Source organism: Acipenser ruthenus, chromosome 49 (assembly GCF_902713425.1).
Source record: "Acipenser ruthenus chromosome 49, fAciRut3.2 maternal haplotype, whole genome shotgun sequence".
NCBI classification, from domain to species: Eukaryota; Metazoa; Chordata; class Actinopteri; order Acipenseriformes; family Acipenseridae; genus Acipenser; species Acipenser ruthenus.
The window spans coordinates 744,464-764,204 of record NC_081237.1 but is presented as its reverse complement, the minus strand read 5'-3'; the positions used below and the strand labels follow the sequence as shown (position 1 = coordinate 764,204).

The 19,741-nt window shown below is 37.4% G+C and overlaps 15 non-coding genes across 15 annotated transcripts; all 15 read left to right on the top strand.

The window, feature by feature from the left end:
* Positions 1–253: 253 nt before the first annotated feature.
* trnaa-ugc (transfer RNA alanine (anticodon UGC)) lies at positions 254–325 on the top strand. The gene has a single exon. It is a non-coding gene; the product is annotated as a tRNA-Ala (tRNA).
* A 1,214-nt stretch (positions 326–1,539) lies between these two features.
* Positions 1,540–1,610, top strand: trnaa-ugc (transfer RNA alanine (anticodon UGC)). Its single transcript has one exon. It is a non-coding gene; the product is annotated as a tRNA-Ala (tRNA).
* Positions 1,611–2,817: 1,207 nt separating this feature from the next.
* trnaa-ugc (transfer RNA alanine (anticodon UGC)) lies at positions 2,818–2,889 on the top strand. Its single transcript has one exon. It is a non-coding gene; the product is annotated as a tRNA-Ala (tRNA).
* A 1,480-nt stretch (positions 2,890–4,369) lies between these two features.
* Positions 4,370–4,441, top strand: trnaa-ugc (transfer RNA alanine (anticodon UGC)). Its single transcript has one exon. It is a non-coding gene; the product is annotated as a tRNA-Ala (tRNA).
* Positions 4,442–5,646: 1,205 nt separating this feature from the next.
* trnaa-ugc (transfer RNA alanine (anticodon UGC)) lies at positions 5,647–5,718 on the top strand. Its single transcript has one exon. It is a non-coding gene; the product is annotated as a tRNA-Ala (tRNA).
* Positions 5,719–7,202: 1,484 nt separating this feature from the next.
* trnaa-ugc (transfer RNA alanine (anticodon UGC)) lies at positions 7,203–7,274 on the top strand. The gene has a single exon. It is a non-coding gene; the product is annotated as a tRNA-Ala (tRNA).
* Positions 7,275–8,492: 1,218 nt separating this feature from the next.
* Positions 8,493–8,564, top strand: trnaa-ugc (transfer RNA alanine (anticodon UGC)). The gene has a single exon. It is a non-coding gene; the product is annotated as a tRNA-Ala (tRNA).
* A 1,219-nt stretch (positions 8,565–9,783) lies between these two features.
* On the top strand, positions 9,784–9,855 carry trnaa-ugc (transfer RNA alanine (anticodon UGC)). The gene has a single exon. It is a non-coding gene; the product is annotated as a tRNA-Ala (tRNA).
* Positions 9,856–11,073: 1,218 nt separating this feature from the next.
* On the top strand, positions 11,074–11,145 carry trnaa-ugc (transfer RNA alanine (anticodon UGC)). Its single transcript has one exon. It is a non-coding gene; the product is annotated as a tRNA-Ala (tRNA).
* Positions 11,146–12,392: 1,247 nt separating this feature from the next.
* Positions 12,393–12,464, top strand: trnaa-ugc (transfer RNA alanine (anticodon UGC)). Its single transcript has one exon. It is a non-coding gene; the product is annotated as a tRNA-Ala (tRNA).
* Positions 12,465–13,680: 1,216 nt separating this feature from the next.
* trnaa-ugc (transfer RNA alanine (anticodon UGC)) lies at positions 13,681–13,752 on the top strand. Its single transcript has one exon. It is a non-coding gene; the product is annotated as a tRNA-Ala (tRNA).
* Positions 13,753–14,994: 1,242 nt separating this feature from the next.
* trnaa-ugc (transfer RNA alanine (anticodon UGC)) lies at positions 14,995–15,066 on the top strand. The gene has a single exon. It is a non-coding gene; the product is annotated as a tRNA-Ala (tRNA).
* Positions 15,067–16,284: 1,218 nt separating this feature from the next.
* trnaa-ugc (transfer RNA alanine (anticodon UGC)) lies at positions 16,285–16,356 on the top strand. Its single transcript has one exon. It is a non-coding gene; the product is annotated as a tRNA-Ala (tRNA).
* A 1,209-nt stretch (positions 16,357–17,565) lies between these two features.
* trnaa-ugc (transfer RNA alanine (anticodon UGC)) lies at positions 17,566–17,637 on the top strand. Its single transcript has one exon. It is a non-coding gene; the product is annotated as a tRNA-Ala (tRNA).
* A 1,207-nt stretch (positions 17,638–18,844) lies between these two features.
* On the top strand, positions 18,845–18,916 carry trnaa-ugc (transfer RNA alanine (anticodon UGC)). Its single transcript has one exon. It is a non-coding gene; the product is annotated as a tRNA-Ala (tRNA).
* Positions 18,917–19,741: the final 825 nt, after the last annotated feature.

Genomic DNA, 19,741 nt, shown 5'->3' with positions numbered 1-19,741 from the left:
TTAATCCAAAAAAACACGCGTAAACATTTACAACTCTGGCGGAACTCAAACCCGCAACCTTTGCATCACACTACGCAGCCAGTCTAAAAGTCCAGCACACTATCCATTTCGCCACAGAGCCATGCACTGTTGTAACTGGCACAGCAAAGTTGAGGTAAGAAAACACACACATTTCAGGATGGAAAGCAAAGCACACAGCTTACCCTGGAAATCAAAGGGGCCAGTTGCACAAAGCAAGGACTCCATGCCAACAGGGGATGTAGCTCAGTGGTAGAGCGCATGCTTTGCATGTATGAGGCCCCGGGTTCAATCCCCGGCATCTCCAGGTGGTATTTCTTTACCCCGTTCTTCCATGAAATCACAATTTGTTGTTTATTAAAAACTCTCTTCCATCACCCAGCCCTTTCTGGTTTCATTCATTCAATCAATCTATCTTTTGATTTATAAATGTCAATATTATTTATTTTATTAATCACTATCTAACTTTTGATTTATAATTATAAACATATATATATATATATATATATATATTTTTTTTCTCTATCTATATTTTGATTTCTAAAAATAAATATTATTTTTTACCTCTTTCCTTCTCTCTATCCATCCATCTATTAGCCATACCATTACAAAAAAGGTATTTTTATCTAAAAATAAATATTATTATTTTTAACTTTCTCCTTCTCTCTATCCATCCATCTATTAGCCATGCCATTACAAAAAAAAAGTCTTCTTATCTTCTCCGTTTCACATGATTAATGTTGTCATTGAAGCTAAATTAATCAGAATAACAGGACCAGAGGGAGACACAAAAGAGATATGCTCCAGGAGCTGGTTCTTCAAAACTTGTAATCTGGATCGTTTTGATCCATTTGTTCAGAAAATGTCACTGCTGGATTATCCATATTATGAATAATTGCGATTAAAAAGTCCAGCATTTTAAAAAGTAATCTCGATCACAAAATATAGGATTACAAATCCAGATAATTTGTATCCAGATTACAAGTTTTGAAAAAGCAGCTCCTGGTGAGCCTCCAACTCACAACCGCAGCATCCTGCCGTATAAGTACCACACACAAAACAAGTGCACCACATGGAGCACCATGAGGAGGTCTCAGAAAAATTGAGGGAAGCTGTCAAAACAAAATAACCTTACTGTCCACCAAGTCCTGGGACAGTTTTGTAGACCTTCAGCTTAGCACACCGAGCAGCTGGCAAGTGTGAGGCATTTTGGCTTAGATGGTTAAAGCACCTGCCTTGTGAACAGGAGATCCTGGGTTTGAATCAAATTAATCCAAAAAAACACGCGTAAACATTTACAACTCTGGCGGAACTCAAACCCGCAACCTTTGCATCACACTACGCAGCCAGTCTAAAAGTCCAGCACACTATCCATTTCGCCACAGAGCCATGCACTGTTGTAACTGGCACAGCAAAGTTGAGGTAAGAAAACACACACATTTCAGGATGGAAAGCAAAGCACACAGCTTACCCTGGAAATCAAAGGGGCCAGTTGCACAAAGCAAGGACTCCATGCCAACAGGGGATGTAGCTCAGTGGTAGAGCGCATGCTTTGCATGTATGAGGCCCCGGGTTCAATCCCGGCATCTCCAGGTGGTATTTCTTTACCCCGTTCTTCCATGAAATCACAATTTGTTGTTTATTAAAAACTCTCTTCCATCACCCAGCCCTTTCTGGTTTCATTCATTCAATCAATCTAACTTTTGATTTATAAATGTCAATATTATTTATTTTATTAATCACTATCTAACTTTTGATTTATAATTATAAACATATATATATATATATATATTTTTTTTCTCTATCTATATTTTGATTTCTAAAAATAAATATTATTTTTTACCTCTTTCCTTCTCTCTATCCATCCATCTATTAGCCATACCATTACAAAAAAGGTATTTTCATCTAAAAATAAATATTATTATTTTTAACTTTCTCCTTCTCTCTATCCATCCATCTATTAGCCATGCCATTACAAAAAAAAAGTCTTCTTAACTTCTCCGTTTCACATGATTAATGTTGTCATTGAAGCTAAATTAATCAGAATAACAGGACCAGAGGGAGACACAAAAGAGATATGCTCCAAGAGCCGGTTCTTCAAAACTTGTAATCTGGATCGTTTTGATCCATTTGTTCAGAAAATGTCACTGCTGGATTATCCATATTATGAATAATTGCGATTAAAAAGTCCAGCATTTTAAAAAGTAATCTCGATCACAAAATATAGGATTACAAATCCAGATAATATGTATCCAGATTACAAGTTTTGAAAAAGCAGCTCCCGGTGAGCCTCCAACTCACAACCGCAGCATCCTGCCGTATAAGTACCACACACAAAACAAGTGCACCACATGGAGCACCATAAGGAGGTCTCAGAAAAATTGAGGGAAGCTGTCAAACAAAATAACCTTACTGTCCACCAAGTCCTGGGACAGTTTTGTAGACCTACAGCTTAGCACACAGAGCAGCTGGCAAGTGTGGGGCATTGCGGCTTAGATGGTTAAAGCACCTGCCTTGTAAACAGGAGATCCTGGGTTTGAATCAAATTAATCCAAAAAAACACACGTAAACATTTACAACTCTGGCGGAATTCAAACCCGCAACCTTTGCATCACACTACACAGCCAGTCTAAAAGTCCAGCACACTATCCATTTCGCCACAGAGCCATGCACTGTTGTAACTGGCACAGCAAAGTTGAGGTAAGAAAACACACACATTTCAGGATGGAAAGCAAAGCACACAGCTTACCCTGGAAATCAAAGGGGCCAGTTGCACAAAGCAAGGACTCCATGCCAACAGGGGATGTAGCTCAGTGGTAGAGCGCATGCTTTGCATCTATGAGGCCCCGGGTTCATTCCCCGGCATCTCCAGGTGGTGTTTCTTTACACTGTTCTTCCATGAAATCACAATTTGTTGTTTATTAAAAACTCTCTTCCATCACCCAGCCCTTTCTGGTTTCATTCATTCAATCAATCTATCTTTTGATTTATAAATGTCAATATTATTTATTTTATTAATCACTATCTAACTTTTGATTTATAATTATAAACATATATATATATATATATATATATATATATATATATATATATATATATATATATATATTTTTCTCTATCTATATTTTGATTTCTAAAAATAAATATTATTTTTTACCTCTTTCCTTCTCTCTATCCATCCATCTATTAGCCATACCATTACAAAAAAGGTATTTTTATCTAAAAATAAGTATTATTATTTTTAACTTTCTCCTTCTCTCTATCCATCCATCTATTAGCCATGCCAGTACAAAAAAAAGTCTTCTTATCTTCTCCGTTTCACATGATTAATGTTGTCATTGAAGCTAAATTAATCAGAATAACAGGACCAGAGGGAGACACAAAAGAGATATGCTCCAAGAGCCGGTTCTTCAAAACTTGTAATCTGGATCGTTTTGATCCATTTGTTCAGAAAATGTCACTGCTGGATTATCCATATTATGAATAATTGCGATTAAAAAGTCCAGCATTTTAAAAAGTAATCTCGATCACAAAATATAGGATTACAAATCCAGATAATTTGTATCCAGATTACAAGTTTTGAAAAAGCAGCTCCCGGTGAGCCTCCAACTCACAACCGCAGCATCCTGCCGTATAAGTACCACACACAAAACAAGTGCACCACATGGAGCACCATGAGGAGGTCTCCGAAAAATTGAGGGAAGCTGTCAAAACAAAATAACCTTACTGTCCACCAAGTCCTGGGACAGTTATTATTATTTATTTCTTAGCAGACACCCTTAGCCAGGGCGACTTACAATTGTTACAAGATATTACATTATATTTGTTACATACAATTACCCATTTATAAAGTTGGATTTTTACTGGAGCAATCAAGGTAAGTACGTTGCTCAAGGGTACAACAGCAGTGTCCCCAACCGGGGATTGAACCCACAACCCTCCAGTGAAGAGTCCAGAGCCCTAACCACTACTCCACACTGCTGCCCATTATTGTAGACCTTCAGTTTAGCACACCGAGCAGCTGGCAAGTGTGGGGCATTGCGGCTTAGATGGTTAAAGCACCTGCCTTGTAAACAGGAGATCCTGGGTTTGAATCAAATTAATCCAAAAAAACACACGTAAACATTTACAACTCTGGCGGAACTCAAACCCGCAACCTTTGCATCACACTACACAGCTAGTCTAAAAGTCCAGCACACTATCCATTGCGCCACAGAGCCCTGCACTGTTGTAACTGGCACAGCAAAGTTGAGGTAAGAAAACACACACATTTCAGGATGGAAAGCAAAGCACACAGCTTACCCTGGAAATCAAAGGGGCCGTTGCACAAAGCAAGGACTCCATGCCAACAGGGGATGTAGCTCAGTGGTAGAGCGCATGCTTTGCATGTATGAGGCCCCGGGTTCAATCCCCGGCATCTCCAGGTGGTATTTCTTTACCCCGTTCTTCCATGAAATCACAATTTGTTGTTTATTAAAAACTCTCTTCCATCACCCAGCCCTTTCTGGTTTCATTCATTCAATCAATCTAACTTTTGATTTATAAATGTCAATATTATTTATTTTATTAATCACTATCTAACTTTTGATTTATAATTATAAACATATATATATATATATATTTTTTTTCTCTATCTATATTTTGATTTCTAAAAATAAATATTATTTTTTACCTCTTTCCTTCTCTCTATCCATCCATCTATTAGCCATACCATTACAAAAAAGGTATTTTCATCTAAAAATAAATATTATTATTTTTAACTTTCTCCTTCTCTCTATCCATCCATCTATTAGCCATGCCATTACAAAAAAAAAGTCTTCTTAACTTCTCCGTTTCACATGATTAATGTTGTCATTGAAGCTAAATTAATCAGAATAACAGGACCAGAGGGAGACACAAAAGAGATATGCTCCAAGAGCCGGTTCTTCAAAACTTGTAATCTGGATCGTTTTGATCCATTTGTTCAGAAAATGTCACTGCTGGATTATCCATATTATGAATAATTGCGATTAAAAAGTCCAGCATTTTAAAAAGTAATCTCGATCACAAAATATAGGATTACAAATCCAGATAATATGTATCCAGATTACAAGTTTTGAAAAAGCAGCTCCCGGTGAGCCTCCAACTCACAACCGCAGCATCCTGCCGTATAAGTACCACACACAAAACAAGTGCACCACATGGAGCACCATAAGGAGGTCTCAGAAAAATTGAGGGAAGCTGTCAAACAAAATAACCTTACTGTCCACCAAGTCCTGGGACAGTTTTGTAGACCTTCAGCTTAGCACACAGAGCAGCTGGCAAGTGTGGGGCATTGCGGCTTAGATGGTTAAAGCACCTGCCTTGTAAACAGGAGATCCTGGGTTTGAATCAAATTAATCCAAAAAAACACACGTAAACATTTACAACTCTGGCGGAATTCAAACCCGCAACCTTTGCATCACACTACACAGCCAGTCTAAAAGTCCAGCACACTATCCATTTCGCCACAGAGCCATGCACTGTTGTAACTGGCACAGCAAAGTTGAGGTAAGAAAACACACACATTTCAGGATGGAAAGCAAAGCACACAGCTTACCCTGGAAATCAAAGGGGCCAGTTGCACAAAGCAAGGACTCCATGCCAACAGGGGATGTAGCTCAGTGGTAGAGCGCATGCTTTGCATCTATGAGGCCCCGGGTTCATTCCCCGGCATCTCCAGGTGGTGTTTCTTTACACTGTTCTTCCATGAAATCACAATTTGTTGTTTATTAAAAACTCTCTTCCATCACCCAGCCCTTTCTGGTTTCATTCATTCAATCAATCTATCTTTTGATTTATAAATGTCAATATTATTTATTTTATTAATCACTATCTAACTTTTGATTTATAATTATAAACATATATATATATATATATATATATATATATATATATATATATATATATATATATATATATATATTTCTCTATCTATATTTTGATTTCTAAAAATAAATATTATTTTTTACCTCTTTCCTTCTCTCTATCCATCCATCTATTAGCCATACCATTACAAAAAAGGTATTTTTATCTAAAAATAAATATTATTATTTTTAACTTTCTCCTTCTCTCTATCCATCCATCTATTAGCCATGCCATTACAAAAAAAAGTCTTCTTATCTTCTCCGTTTCACATGATTAATGTTGTCATTGAAGCTAAATTAATCAGAATAACAGGACCAGAGGGAGACACAAAAGAGATATGCTCCAAGAGCCGGTTCTTCAAAACTTGTAATCTGGATCGTTTTGATCCATTTGTTCAGAAAATGTCACTGCTGGATTATCCATATAATGAATAATTGCGATTAAAAAGTCCAGCATTTTAAAAAGTAATCTCGATCACAAAATATAGGATTACAAATCCAGATAATTTGTATCCAGATTACAAGTTTTGAAAAAGCAGCTCCCGGTGAGCCTCCAACTCACAACCGCAGCATCCTGCCGTATAAGTACCACACACAAAACAAGTGCACCACATGGAGCACCATGAGGAGGTCTCCGAAAAATTGAGGGAAGCTGTCAAAACAAAATAACCTTACTGTCCACCAAGTCCTGGGACAGTTATTATTATTTATTTCTTAGCAGACACCCTTAGCCAGGGCGACTTACAATTGTTACAAGATATTACATTATATTTGTTACATACAATTACCCATTTATAAAGTTGGATTTTTACTGGAGCAATCAAGGTAAGTACGTTGCTCAAGGGTACAACAGCAGTGTCCCCAACCGGGGATTGAACCCACAACCCTCCAGTGAAGAGTCCAGAGCCCTAACCACTACTCCACACTGCTGCCCATTATTGTAGACCTTCAGTTTAGCACACCGAGCAGCTGGCAAGTGTGGGGCATTGCGGCTTAGATGGTTAAAGCACCTGCCTTGTAAACAGGAGATCCTGGGTTTGAATCAAATTAATCCAAAAAAACACACGTAAACATTTACAACTCTGGCGGAACTCAAACCCGCAACCTTTGCATCACACTACACAGCAAGTCTAAAAGTCCAGCACACTATCCATTGCGCCACAGAGCCCTGCACTGTTGTAACTGGCACAGCAAAGTTGAGGTAAGAAAACACACACATTTCAGGATGGAAAGCAAAGCACACAGCTTACCCTGGAAATCAAAGGGGCCGTTGCACAAAGCAAGGACTCCATGCCAACAGGGGATGTAGCTCAGTGGTAGAGCGCATGCTTTGCATGTATGAGGCCCCGGGTTCAATCCCCGGCATCTCCAGATGGTATTTCTTTACCCCGTTCTTCCATGAAATCACAATTTGTTGTTTATTAAAAACTCTCTTCCATCACCCAGCCCTTTCTGGTTTCATTCATTCAATCAATCTATCTATCTATCTATCTTTTGATTTATAAATGTCAATATTATTTATTTTATTAATCACTATCTAACTTTTGATTTATAATTATAAACATATATATATATATATATTTTTTTTCTCTATCTATATTTTGATTTCTAAAAATAAATATTATTTTTTACCTCTTTCCTTCTCTCTATCCATCCATCTATTAGCCATACCATTACAAAAAAGGTATTTTTATCTAAAAATAAATATTATTATTTTTAACTTTCTCCTTCTCTCTATCCATCCATCTATTAGCCATGCCATTACAAAAAAACAGTCTTCTTATCTTCTCCGTTTCACATGATTAATGTTGTCATTGAAGCTAAATTAATCAGAATAACAGGACCAGAGGGAGACACAGTAGAGATATGCTCCAGGAGCCGGTTCTTCAAAACTTGTAATCTGGATCGTTTTGATCCATTTGTTCAGAAAATGTCACTGCTGGATTATCCATATTATGAATAATTGCGATTAAAAAGTCCAGCATTTTAAAAAGTAATCTCGATCACAAAATATAGGATTACAAATCCAGATAATTTGTATCCAGATTACAAGTTTTGAAAAAGCAGCTCCCGGTGAGCCTCCAACTCACAACCGCAGCATCCTGCCGTATAAGTACCACACACAAAACAAGTGCACCACATGGAGCACCATGAGGAGGTCTCAGAAAAATTGAGGGAAGCTGTCAAAACAAAATAACCTTACTGTCCACCAAGTCCTGGGACAGTTTTGTAGACCTTCATCTTAGCACACCGAGCAGCTGGCAAGTGTGGGGCATTGTGGCTTAGATGGTGAAAGCACCTGCCTTGTAAACAGGAAATCCTGGGTTTGAATCAAATTAATCCAAAAAAACACACGTAAACATTTACAACTCTGGCGGAACTCAAACCCGCAACCTTTGCATCACACTACACAGCTAGTCTAAAAGTCCAGCACACTATCCATTGCGCCACAGAGCCCTGCACTGTTGTAACTGGCACAGCAAAGTTGAGGTAAGAAAACACACACATTTCAGGATGGAAAGCAAAGCACACAGCTTACCCTGGAAATCAAAGGGGCCAGTTGCACAAAGCAAGGACTCAATGCCAACAGGGGATGTAGCTCAGTGGTAGAGCGCATGCTTTGCATGTATGAGGCCCCGGGTTCAATCCCCGGCATCTCCAGGTGGTATTTCTTTACCCCGTTCTTCCATGAAATCACAATTTGTTGTTTATTAAAAACTCTCTTCCATCACCCAGCCCTTTCTGGTTTCATTCATTCAATCAATCTATCTATCTATCTATCTTTTGATTTATAAATGTCAATATTATTTATTTTATTAATCACTATCTAACTTTTGATTTATAATTATAAACATATATATATATATATTTTTTTTTTCTCTATCTATATATTGATTTCTAAAAATAAATATTATTTTTTACCTCTTTCCTTCTCTCTATCCATCCATCTATTAGCCATACCATTACAAAAAAGGTATTTTTATCTAAAAATAAATATTATTATTTTTAACTTTCTCCTTCTCTCTATCCATCCATCTATTAGCCATGCCATTACAAAAAAAAAAGTCTTCTTATCTTCTCCGTTTCACATGATTAATGTTGTCATTGAAGCTAAATTAATCAGAATAACAGGACCAGAGGGAGACACAATAGAGATATGCTCCAGGAGCCGGTTCTTCAAAACTTGTAATCTGGATCGTTTTGATCCATTTGTTCAGAAAATGTCACTGCTGGATTATCCATATTATGAATAATTGCGATTAAAAAGTCCAGCATTTTAAAAAGTAATCTCGATCACAAAATATAGGATTACAAATCCAGATAATTTGTATCCAGATTACAAGTTTTGAAAAAGCAGCTCCCGGTGAGCCTCCAACTCACAACCGCAGCATCCTGCCGTATAAGTACCACACACAAAACAAGTGCACCACATGGAGCACCATGAGGAGGTCTCAGAAAAATTGAGGGAAGCTGTCAAAACAAAATAACCTTACTGTCCACCAAGTCCTGGGACAGTTTTGTAGACCTTCAGTTTAGCACACCGAGCAGCTGGCAAGTGTGGGGCATTGTGGCTTAGATGGTGAAAGCACCTGCCTTGTTAACAGGAAATCCTGGGTTTGAATCAAATTAATCCAAAAAAACACACGTAAACATTTACAACTCTGGCGGAACTCAAACCCGCAACCTTTGCATCACACTACACAGCTAGTCTAAAAGTCCAGCACACTATCCATTGCGCCACAGAGCCCTGCACTGTTGTAACTGGCACAGCAAAGTTGAGGTAAGAAAACACACACATTTCAGGATGGAAAGCAAAGCACACAGCTTACCCTGGAAATCAAAGGGGCCAGTTGCACAAAGCAAGGACTCAATGCCAACAGGGGATGTAGCTCAGTGGTAGAGCGCATGCTTTGCATGTATGAGGCCCCGGGTTCAATCCCCGGCATCTCCAGGTGGTATTTCTTTACCCCGTTCTTCCATGAAATCACAATTTGTTGTTTATTAAAAACTCTCTTCCATCACCCAGCCCTTTCTGGTTTCATTCATTCAATCAATCTATCTATCTATCTATCTTTTGATTTATAAATGTCAATATTATTTATTTTATTAATCACTATCTAACTTTTGATTTATAATTATAAACATATATATATATATATTTTTTTTTTCTCTATCTATATATTGATTTCTAAAAATAAATATTATTTTTTACCTCTTTCCTTCTCTCTATCCATCCATCTATTAGCCATACCATTACAAAAAAGGTATTTTTATCTAAAAATAAATATTATTATTTTTAACTTTCTCCTTCTCTCTATCCATCCATCTATTAGCCATGCCATTACAAAAAAAAAAGTCTTCTTATCTTCTCCGTTTCACATGATTAATGTTGTCATTGAAGCTAAATTAATCAGAATAACAGGACCAGAGGGAGACACAATAGAGATATGCTCCAGGAGCCGGTTCTTCAAAACTTGTAATCTGGATCGTTTTGATCCATTTGTTCAGAAAATGTCACTGCTGGATTATCCATATTATGAATAATTGCGATTAAAAAGTCCAGCATTTTAAAAAGTAATCTCGATCACAAAATATAGGATTACAAATCCAGATAATTTGTATCCAGATTACAAGTTTTGAAAAAGCAGCTCCCGGTGAGCCTCCAACTCACAACCGCAGCATCCTGCCGTATAAGTACCACACACAAAACAAGTGCACCACATGGAGCACCATGAGGAGGTCTCAGAAAAATTGAGGGAAGCTGTCAAAACAAAATAACCTTACTGTCCACCAAGTCCTGGGACAGTTTTGTAGACCTTCAGTTTAGCACACCGAGCAGCTGGCAAGTGTGGGGCATTGTGGCTTAGATGGTGAAAGCACCTGCCTTGTTAACAGGAAATCCTGGGTTTGAATCAAATTAATCCAAAAAAACACACGTAAACATTTACAACTCTGGCGGAACTCAAACCCGCAACCTTTGCATCACACTACACAGCTAGTCTAAAAGTCCAGCACACTATCCATTGCGCCACAGAGCCCTGCACTGTTGTAACTGGCACAGCAAAGTTGAGGTAAGAAAACACACACATTTCAGGATGGAAAGCAAAGCACACAGCTTACCCTGGAAATCAAAGGGGCCGTTGCACAAAGCAAGGACTCCATGCCAACAGGGGATGTAGCTCAGTGGTAGAGCGCATGCTTTGCATGTATGAGGCCCCGGGTTCAATCCCTGGCATCTCCAGATGGTATTTCTTTACCCCGTTCTTCCATGAAATCACAATTTGTTGTTTATTAAAAACTCTCTTCCATCACCCAGCCCTTTCTGGTTTCATTCATTCAATCAATCTATCTATCTATCTATCTTTTGATTTATAAATGTCAATATTATTTATTTTATTAATCACTATCTAACTTTTGATTTATAATTATAAACATATATATATATATATATATATATATATATATATATATATATATATATATATTTTTCTCTATCTATATTTTGATTTCTAAAAATAAATATTATTTTTTACCTCTTTCCTTCTCTCTATCCATCCATCTATTAGCCATACCATTACAAAAAAGGTATTTTTATCTAAAAATAAATATTATTATTTTTAACTTTCTCCTTCTCTCTATCCATCCATCTATTAGCCATGCCATTACAAAAAAAAAGTCTTCTTATCTTCTCCGTTTCACATGATTAATGTTGTCATTGAAGCTAAATTAATCAGAATAACAGGACCAGAGGGAGACACAATAGAGATATGCTCCAGGAGCCGGTTCTTTAAAACTTGTAATCTGGATCGTTTTGATCCATTTGTTCAGAAAATGTCACTGCTGGATTATCCATATTATGAATAATTGCGATTAAAAAGTCCAGCATTTTAAAAAGTAATCTCGATCACAAAATATAGGATTACAAATCCAGATAATTTGTATCCAGATTACAAGTTTTGAAAAAGCAGCTCCCAGTGAGCCTCCAACTCACAACCGCAGCATCCTGCCGTATAAGTACCACACACAAAACAAGTGCACCACATGGAGCACCATGAGGAGGTCTCAGAAAAATTGAGGGAAGCTGTCAAAACAAAATAACCTTACTGTCCACCAAGTCCTGGGACAGTTTTGTAGACCTTCATCTTAGCACACCGAGCAGCTGGCAAGTGTGGGGCATTGTGGCTTAGATGGTTAAAGCACCTGCCTTGTAAACAGGAAATCCTGGGTTTGAATCAAATTAATCCAAAAAAACACGCGTAAACATTTACAACTCTGGCGGAACTCAAACCCGCAACCTTTGCATCACACTACGCAGCCAGTCTAAAAGTCCAGCACACTATCCATTGCGCCACAGAGCCCTGCACTGTTGTAACTGGCACAGCAAAGTTGAGGTAAGAAAACAAACATTTCAGGATGGAAAGCAAAGCACACAGCTTACCCTGGAAATCAAAGGGGCCAGTTGCACAAAGCAAGGACTCAATGCCAACAGGGGATGTAGCTCAGTGGTAGAGCGCATGCTTTGCATGTATAAGGCCCCGGGTTCAATCCCCAGCATCTCCAGGTGGTATTTCTTTACCCCGTTCTTCCATGAAATCACAATTTGTTGTTTATTAAAAACTCTCTTCCATTACCCAGCCCTTTCTGGTTTCATTCATTCAATCAATCTATCTATCTATCCAGCTTTTGATTTATAAATTTCAATATTATTTATTTTATTAATCACTATCTAACTTTTGATTTATAATTATAAACATATATATATATATTTTTTTTTTCTCTATCTATATTTTGATTTCTAAAAATAAATATTATTTTTTACCTCTTTCCTTCTCTCTATCCATCCATCTATTAGCCATACCATTACAAAAAAGGTATTTTTATCTAAAAATAAATATTATTATTTTTAACTTTCTCCTTCTCTCTATCCATCCATGTATTAGCCATGCCATTACAAAAAAAAAATTCTTCTTATCTTCTCCGTTTCACATGATTAATGTTGTCATTGAAGCTAAATTAATCAGAATAACAGGACCAGAGGGAGACACAAAAGAGATATGCTCCAGGAGCCGGTTCTTCAAAACTTGTAATCTGGATCGTTTTGATCCATTTGTTCAGAAAATGTCACTGCTGGATTATCCATATTATGAATAATTGCGATTAAAAAGTCCAGCATTTTAAAAAGTAATCTCGATCACAAAATATAGGATTACAAATCCAGATAATATGGATCCAGATTATAAGTTTTGAAAAAGCAGCTCCCGGTGAGCCTCCAACTCACAACCGCAGCATCCTGCCGTATAAGTACCACACACAAAACAAGTGCACCACATGGAGCACCATGAGGAGGTCTCCGAAAAATTGAGGGAAGCTGTCAAAACAAAATAACCTTACTGTCCACCAAGTCCTGGGACAGTTTTGTAGACCTTCAGCTTAGCACACCGAGCAGCTGGCAAGTGTGGGGCATTGTGGCTTAGATGGTGAAAGCACCTGCCTTGTAAACAGGAAATCCTGGGTTTGAATCAAATTAATCCAAAAAAACACACGTAAACATTTACAACTCTGGCGGAACTCAAACCCGCAACCTTTGCATCACACTACACAGCTAGTCTAAAAGTCCAGCACACTATCCATTGCGCCACAGAGCCCTGCACTGTTGTAACTGGCACAGCAAAGTTGAGGTAAGAAAACACACACATTTCAGGATGGAAAGCAAAGCACACAGCTTACCTTGGAAATCAAAGGGGCCGTTGCACAAAGCAAGGACTCCATGCCAACAGGGGATGTAGCTCAGTGGTAGAGCGCATGCTGTGCATGTATGAGGCCCCGGGTTCAATCCCCGGCATCTCCAGGTGGTATTTCTTTACCCCGTTCTTCCATGAAATCACAATTTGTTGTTTATTAAAAACTCTCTTCCATCACCCAGCCCTTTCTGGTTTCATTCATTCAATCAATCTATCTATCTATCTATCTTTTGATTTATAAATGTCAATATTATTTATTTTATTAATCACTATCTAACTTTTGATTTATAATTATAAACATATATATATATATTTTTTTTTCTCTATCTATATTTTGATTTCTAAAAATAAATATTATTTTTTACCTCTTTCCTTCTCTCTATCCATCCATCTATTTGCCATACCATTACAAAAAAGGTATTTTTATCTAAAAATAAATATTATTATTTTTAACTTTCTCCTTCTCTCTATCCATCCATCTATTAGCCATGCCATTACAAAAAAAAAGTCTTCTTATCTTCTCCGTTTCACATGATTAATGTTGTCATTGAAGCTAAATTAATCAGAATAACAGGACCAGAGGGAGACACAATAGAGATATGCTCCAGGAGCCGGTTCTTCAAAACTTGTAATCTGGATCGTTTTGATCCATTTGTTCAGAAAATGTCACTGCTGGATTATCCATATTATGAATAATTGCGATTAAAAAGTCCAGCATTTTAAAAAGTAATCTCGATCACAAAATATAGGATTACAAATCCAGATAATTTGTATCCAGATTACAAGTTTTGAAAAAGCAGCTCCCGTTGAGCCTCCAACTCACAACCGCAGCATCCTGCCGTATAAGTACCACACACAAAACAAGTGCACCACATGGAGCACCATGAGGAGGTCTCAGAAAAATTGAGGGAAGCTGTCAAAACAAAATAACCTTACTGTCCACCAAGTCCTGGGACAGTTTTGTAGACCTTCAGCTTAGCACACCGAGCAGCTGGCAAGTGTGGGGCATTGTGGCTTAGATGGTTAAAGCACCTGCCTTGTAAACAGGAAATCCTGGGTTTGAATCAAATAAATCCAAAAAAACACGCGTAAACATTTACAACTCTGGCGGAACTCAAACCCGCAACCTTTGCATCACACTACGCAGCCAGTCTAAAAGTCCAGCACACTATCCAGCCAGTCTAAAAGTCCAGCACACTATCCATTGCGCCACAGAGCCCTGCACTGTTGTAACTGGCACAGCAAAGTTGAGGTAAGAAAACACACATTTCAGGATGGAAAGCAAAGCACACAGCTTACCCTGGAAATCAAAGGGGCCAGTTGCACAAAGCAAGGACTCAATGCCAACAGGGGATGTAGCTCAGTGGTAGAGCGCATGCTTTGCATGTATGAGGCCCCGGGTTCAATCCCCGGCATCTCCAGGTGGTATTTCTTTACCCCGTTCTTCCATGAAATCACAATTTGTTGTTTATTAAAAACTCTCTTCCATTACCCAGCCCTTTCTGGTTTCATTCATTCAATCAATCTATCTATCTATCCAGCTTTTGATTTATAAATTTCAATATTATTTATTTTATTAATCACTATCTAACTTTTGATTTATAATTATAAACATATATATATATATATATTTTTTTCTCTATCTATATTTTGATTTCTAAAAATAAATATTATTTTTTACCTCTTTCCTTCTCTCTATCCATCCATCTATTAGCCATACCATTACAAAAAAGGTATTTTTATCTAAAAATAAATATTATTATTTTTAACTTTCTCCTTCTCTCTATCCATCCATCTATTAGCCATGCCATTACAAAAAAAAAAGTCTTCTTATCTTCTCCGTTTCACATGATTAATGTTGTCATTGAAGCTAAATTAATCAGAATAACAGGACCAGAGGGAGACACAATAGAGATATGCTCCAGGAGCCGGTTCTTCAAAACTTGTAATCTGGATCGTTTTGATCCATTTGTTCAGAAAATGTCACTGCTGGATTATCCATATTATGAATAATTGCGATTAAAAAGTCCAGCATTTTAAAAAGTAATCTCGATCACAAAATATAGGATTACAAATCCAGATAATTTGTATCCAGATTACAAGTTTTGAAAAAGCAGCTCCCGGTGAGCCTCCAACTCACAACCACAGCATCCTGCCGTATAAGTACCACACACAAAACAAGTGCACCACATGGAGCACCATGAGAAGGTCTCAGAAAAATTGAGGGAAGCTGTCAAAACAAAATAACCTTACTGTCCACCAAGTCCTGGGACAGTTTTGTAGACCTTCATCTTAGCACACCGAGCAGCTGGCAAGTGTGGGGCATTGTGGCTTAGATGGTGAAAGCACCTGCCTTGTAAACAGTAAATCCTGGGTTTGAATCAAATTAATCCAAAAAAACACACGTAAACATTTACAACTCTGGCGGAACTCAAACCCGCAACCTTTGCATCACACTACACAGCAAGTCTAAAAGTCCAGCACACTATCCATTGCGCCACAGAGCCCTGCACTGTTGTAACTGGCACAGCAAAGTTGAGGTAAGAAAACACACACATTTCAGGATGGAAAGCAAAGCACACAGCTTACCCTGGAAATCAAAGGGGCCAGTTGCACAAAGCAAGGACTCCATGCCAACAGGGGATGTAGCTCAGTGGTAGCGTGCATGCTTTGCATGTATGAGGCCCCGGGTTCAATCCCCAGCATCTCCAGGTGGTATTTCTTTACCCCGTTCTTTCTTGAAATCACAATTTGTTGTTTATTAAAAACTCTCTTCAATCACCCAGCCCTTTCTGGTTTCATTCATTCAATCAATCTATCTTTTGATTTATAAATGTCAATATTATTTATTTTATTAATCACTATCTAACTTTTGATTTATAATTATAAACATATATATATATATATATTTTTTTTTTTTCTCTATCTATATTTTGATTTCTAAAAATAAATATTATTTTTTACCTCTTTCCTTCTCTATATCCATCCATCTATTAGCCATACCATTACGAAAAAGGTATTTTTATCTAAAAATAAATATTATTATTTTTAACTTTCTCCTTCTCTCTATCCATCCATCTATTAGCCATGCCATTACAAAAAAAAATCTTCTTATCTTCTCCGTTTCACATGATTAATGTTGTCATTGAAGCTAAATTAATCAGAATAACAGGACCAGAGGGAGACACAATAGAGATATGCTCCAGGAGCCGGTTCTTCAAAACTTGTAATCTGGATCGTTTTGATCCATTTGTTCAGAAAATGTCACTGCTGGATTATCCATATTATGAATAATTGCGATTAAAAAGTCCAGCATTTTAAAAAGTAATCTCGATCACAAAATATAGGATTACAAATCCAGATAATTTGTATCCAGATTACAAGTTTTGAAAAAGCAGCTCCCGGTGAGCCTCCAACTCACAACCACAGCATCCTGCCGTATAAGTACCACACACAAAACAAGTGCACCACATGGAGCACCATGAGAAGGTCTCAGAAAAATTGAGGGAAGCTGTCAAAACAAAATAACCTTACTGTCCACCAAGTCCTGGGACAGTTTTGTAGACCTTCATCTTAGCACACCGAGCAGCTGGCAAGTGTGGGGCATTGTGGCTTAGATGGTGAAAGCACCTGCCTTGTAAACAGGAAATCCTGGGTTTGAATCAAATTAATCCAAAAAAACACACGTAAACATTTACAACTCTGGCGGAACTCAAACCCGCAACCTTTGCATCACACTACACAGCAAGTCTAAAAGTCCAGCACACTATCCATTGCGCCACAGAGCCCTGCACTGTTGTAACTGGCACAGCAAAGTTGAGGTAAGAAAACACACACATTTCAGGATGGAAAGCAAAGCACACAGCTTACCCTGGAAATCAAAGGGGCCAGTTGCACAAAGCAAGGACTCCATGCCAACAGGGGATGTAGCTCAGTGGTAGCGTGCATGCTTTGCATGTATGAGGCCCCGGGTTCAATCCCCAGCATCTCCAGGTGGTATTTCTTTACCCCGTTCTTTCTTGAAATCACAATTTGTTGTTTATTAAAAACTCTCTTCAATCACCCAGCCCTTTCTGGTTTCATTCATTCAATCAATCTATCTTTTGATTTATAAATGTCAATATTATTTATTTTATTAATCACTATCTAACTTTTGATTTATAATTATAAACATATATATATATATATATATTTTTTTTCTCTATCTATATTTTGATTTCTAAAAATAAATATTATTTTTTACCTCTTTCCTTCTCTATATCCATCCATCTATTAGCCATACCATTACGAAAAAGGTATTTTTATCTAAAAATAAATATTATTATTTTTAACTTTCTCCTTCTCTCTATCCATCCATCTATTAGCCATGCCATTACAAAAAAAAATCTTCTTATCTTCTCCGTTTCACATGATTAATGTTGTCATTGAAGCTAAATTAATCAGAATAACAGGACCAGAGGGAGACACAATAGAGATATGCTCAAGGAGCCGGTTCTTCAAAACTTGTAATCTGGATCGTTTTGATCCATTTGTTCAGAAAATGTCACTGCTGGATTATCCATATTATGAATAATTGCGATTAAAAAGTCCAGCATTTTAAAAAGTAATCTCGATCACAAAATATAGGATTACAAATCCAGATAATTTGTATCCAGATTACAAGTTTTGAAAAAGCAGCTCCCGGTGAGCCTCCAACTCACAACCGCAGCATCCTGCCGTATAAGTACCACACACAAAACAAGTGCACCACATGGAGCACCATGAGGAGGTCTCAGAAAAATTGAGGGAAGCTGTCAAAACAAAATAACCTTACTGTCCACCAAGTCCTGGGACAGTTTTGTAGACCTTCATCTTAGCACACCGAGCAGCTGGCAAGTGTGGGGCATTGTGGCTTAGATGGTGAAAGCACCTGCCTTGTAAACAGGAAATCCTGGGTTTGAATCAAATTAATCCAAAAAAACACGCGTAAACATTTACAACTCTGGCGGAACTCAAACCCGCAACCTTTGCATCACACTACGCAGCTAGTCTAAAAGTCCAGCACACTATCCATTGCGCCACAGAGCCCTGCACTGTTGTAACTGGCACAGTAAAGTTGAGGTAAGAAAACACACACATTTCAGGATGGAAAGCAAAGCACACAGCTTACCCTGGAAATCAAAGGGGCCAGTTGCACAAAGCAAGGACTCCATGCCAACAGGGGATGTAGCTCAGTGGTAGAGCGCATGCTTTGCATGTATGAGGCCCCGGGTTCAATCCCCGGCATCTCCAGGTGGTATTTCTTTACCCCGTTCTTCCATGAAATCACAATTTGTTGTTTATTAAAAACTCTCTTCCATCACCCAGCCCTTTCTGGTTTCATTCATTCAATCAATCAATCTATCTATCTATCTTTTGATTTATAAATGTCAATATTATTTATTTTATTAATCACTATCTAACTTTTGATTTATAATTATAAACATATATATATATATTTTTTTTTTTCTCTATCTATATTTTGATTTCTAAAAATAAATATTATTTTTTACCTCTTTCCTTCTCTCTATCCATCCATCTATTAGCCATACCATTACAAAAAAGGTATTTTTATCTAAAAATAAATATTATTATTTTTAACTTTCTCCTTCTCTCTATCCATCCATCTATTAGCCATGCCATTACAAAAAAAAAGTCTTCTTATCTTCTCCGTTTCACATGATTAATGTTGTCATTGAAGCTAAATTAATCAGAATAACAGGACCAGAGGGAGACACAATAGAGATATGCTCCAGGAGCCGGTTCTTCAAAACTTGTAATCTGGTTCGTTTTGATCCATTTGTTCAGAAAATGTCACTGCTGGATTATCCATATTATGAATAATTGCGATTAAAAAGTCCAGCATTTTAAAAAGTAATCTCGATCACAAAATATAGGATTACAAATCCAGATAATTTGTATCCAGATTACAAGTTTTGAAAAAGCAGCTCCCGGTGAGCCTCCAACTCACAACCGCAGCATCCTGCCGTATAAGTACCACACACAAAACAAGTGCACCACATGGAGCACCATGAGGAGGTCTCCGAAAAATTGAGGGAAGCTGTCAAAACAAAATAA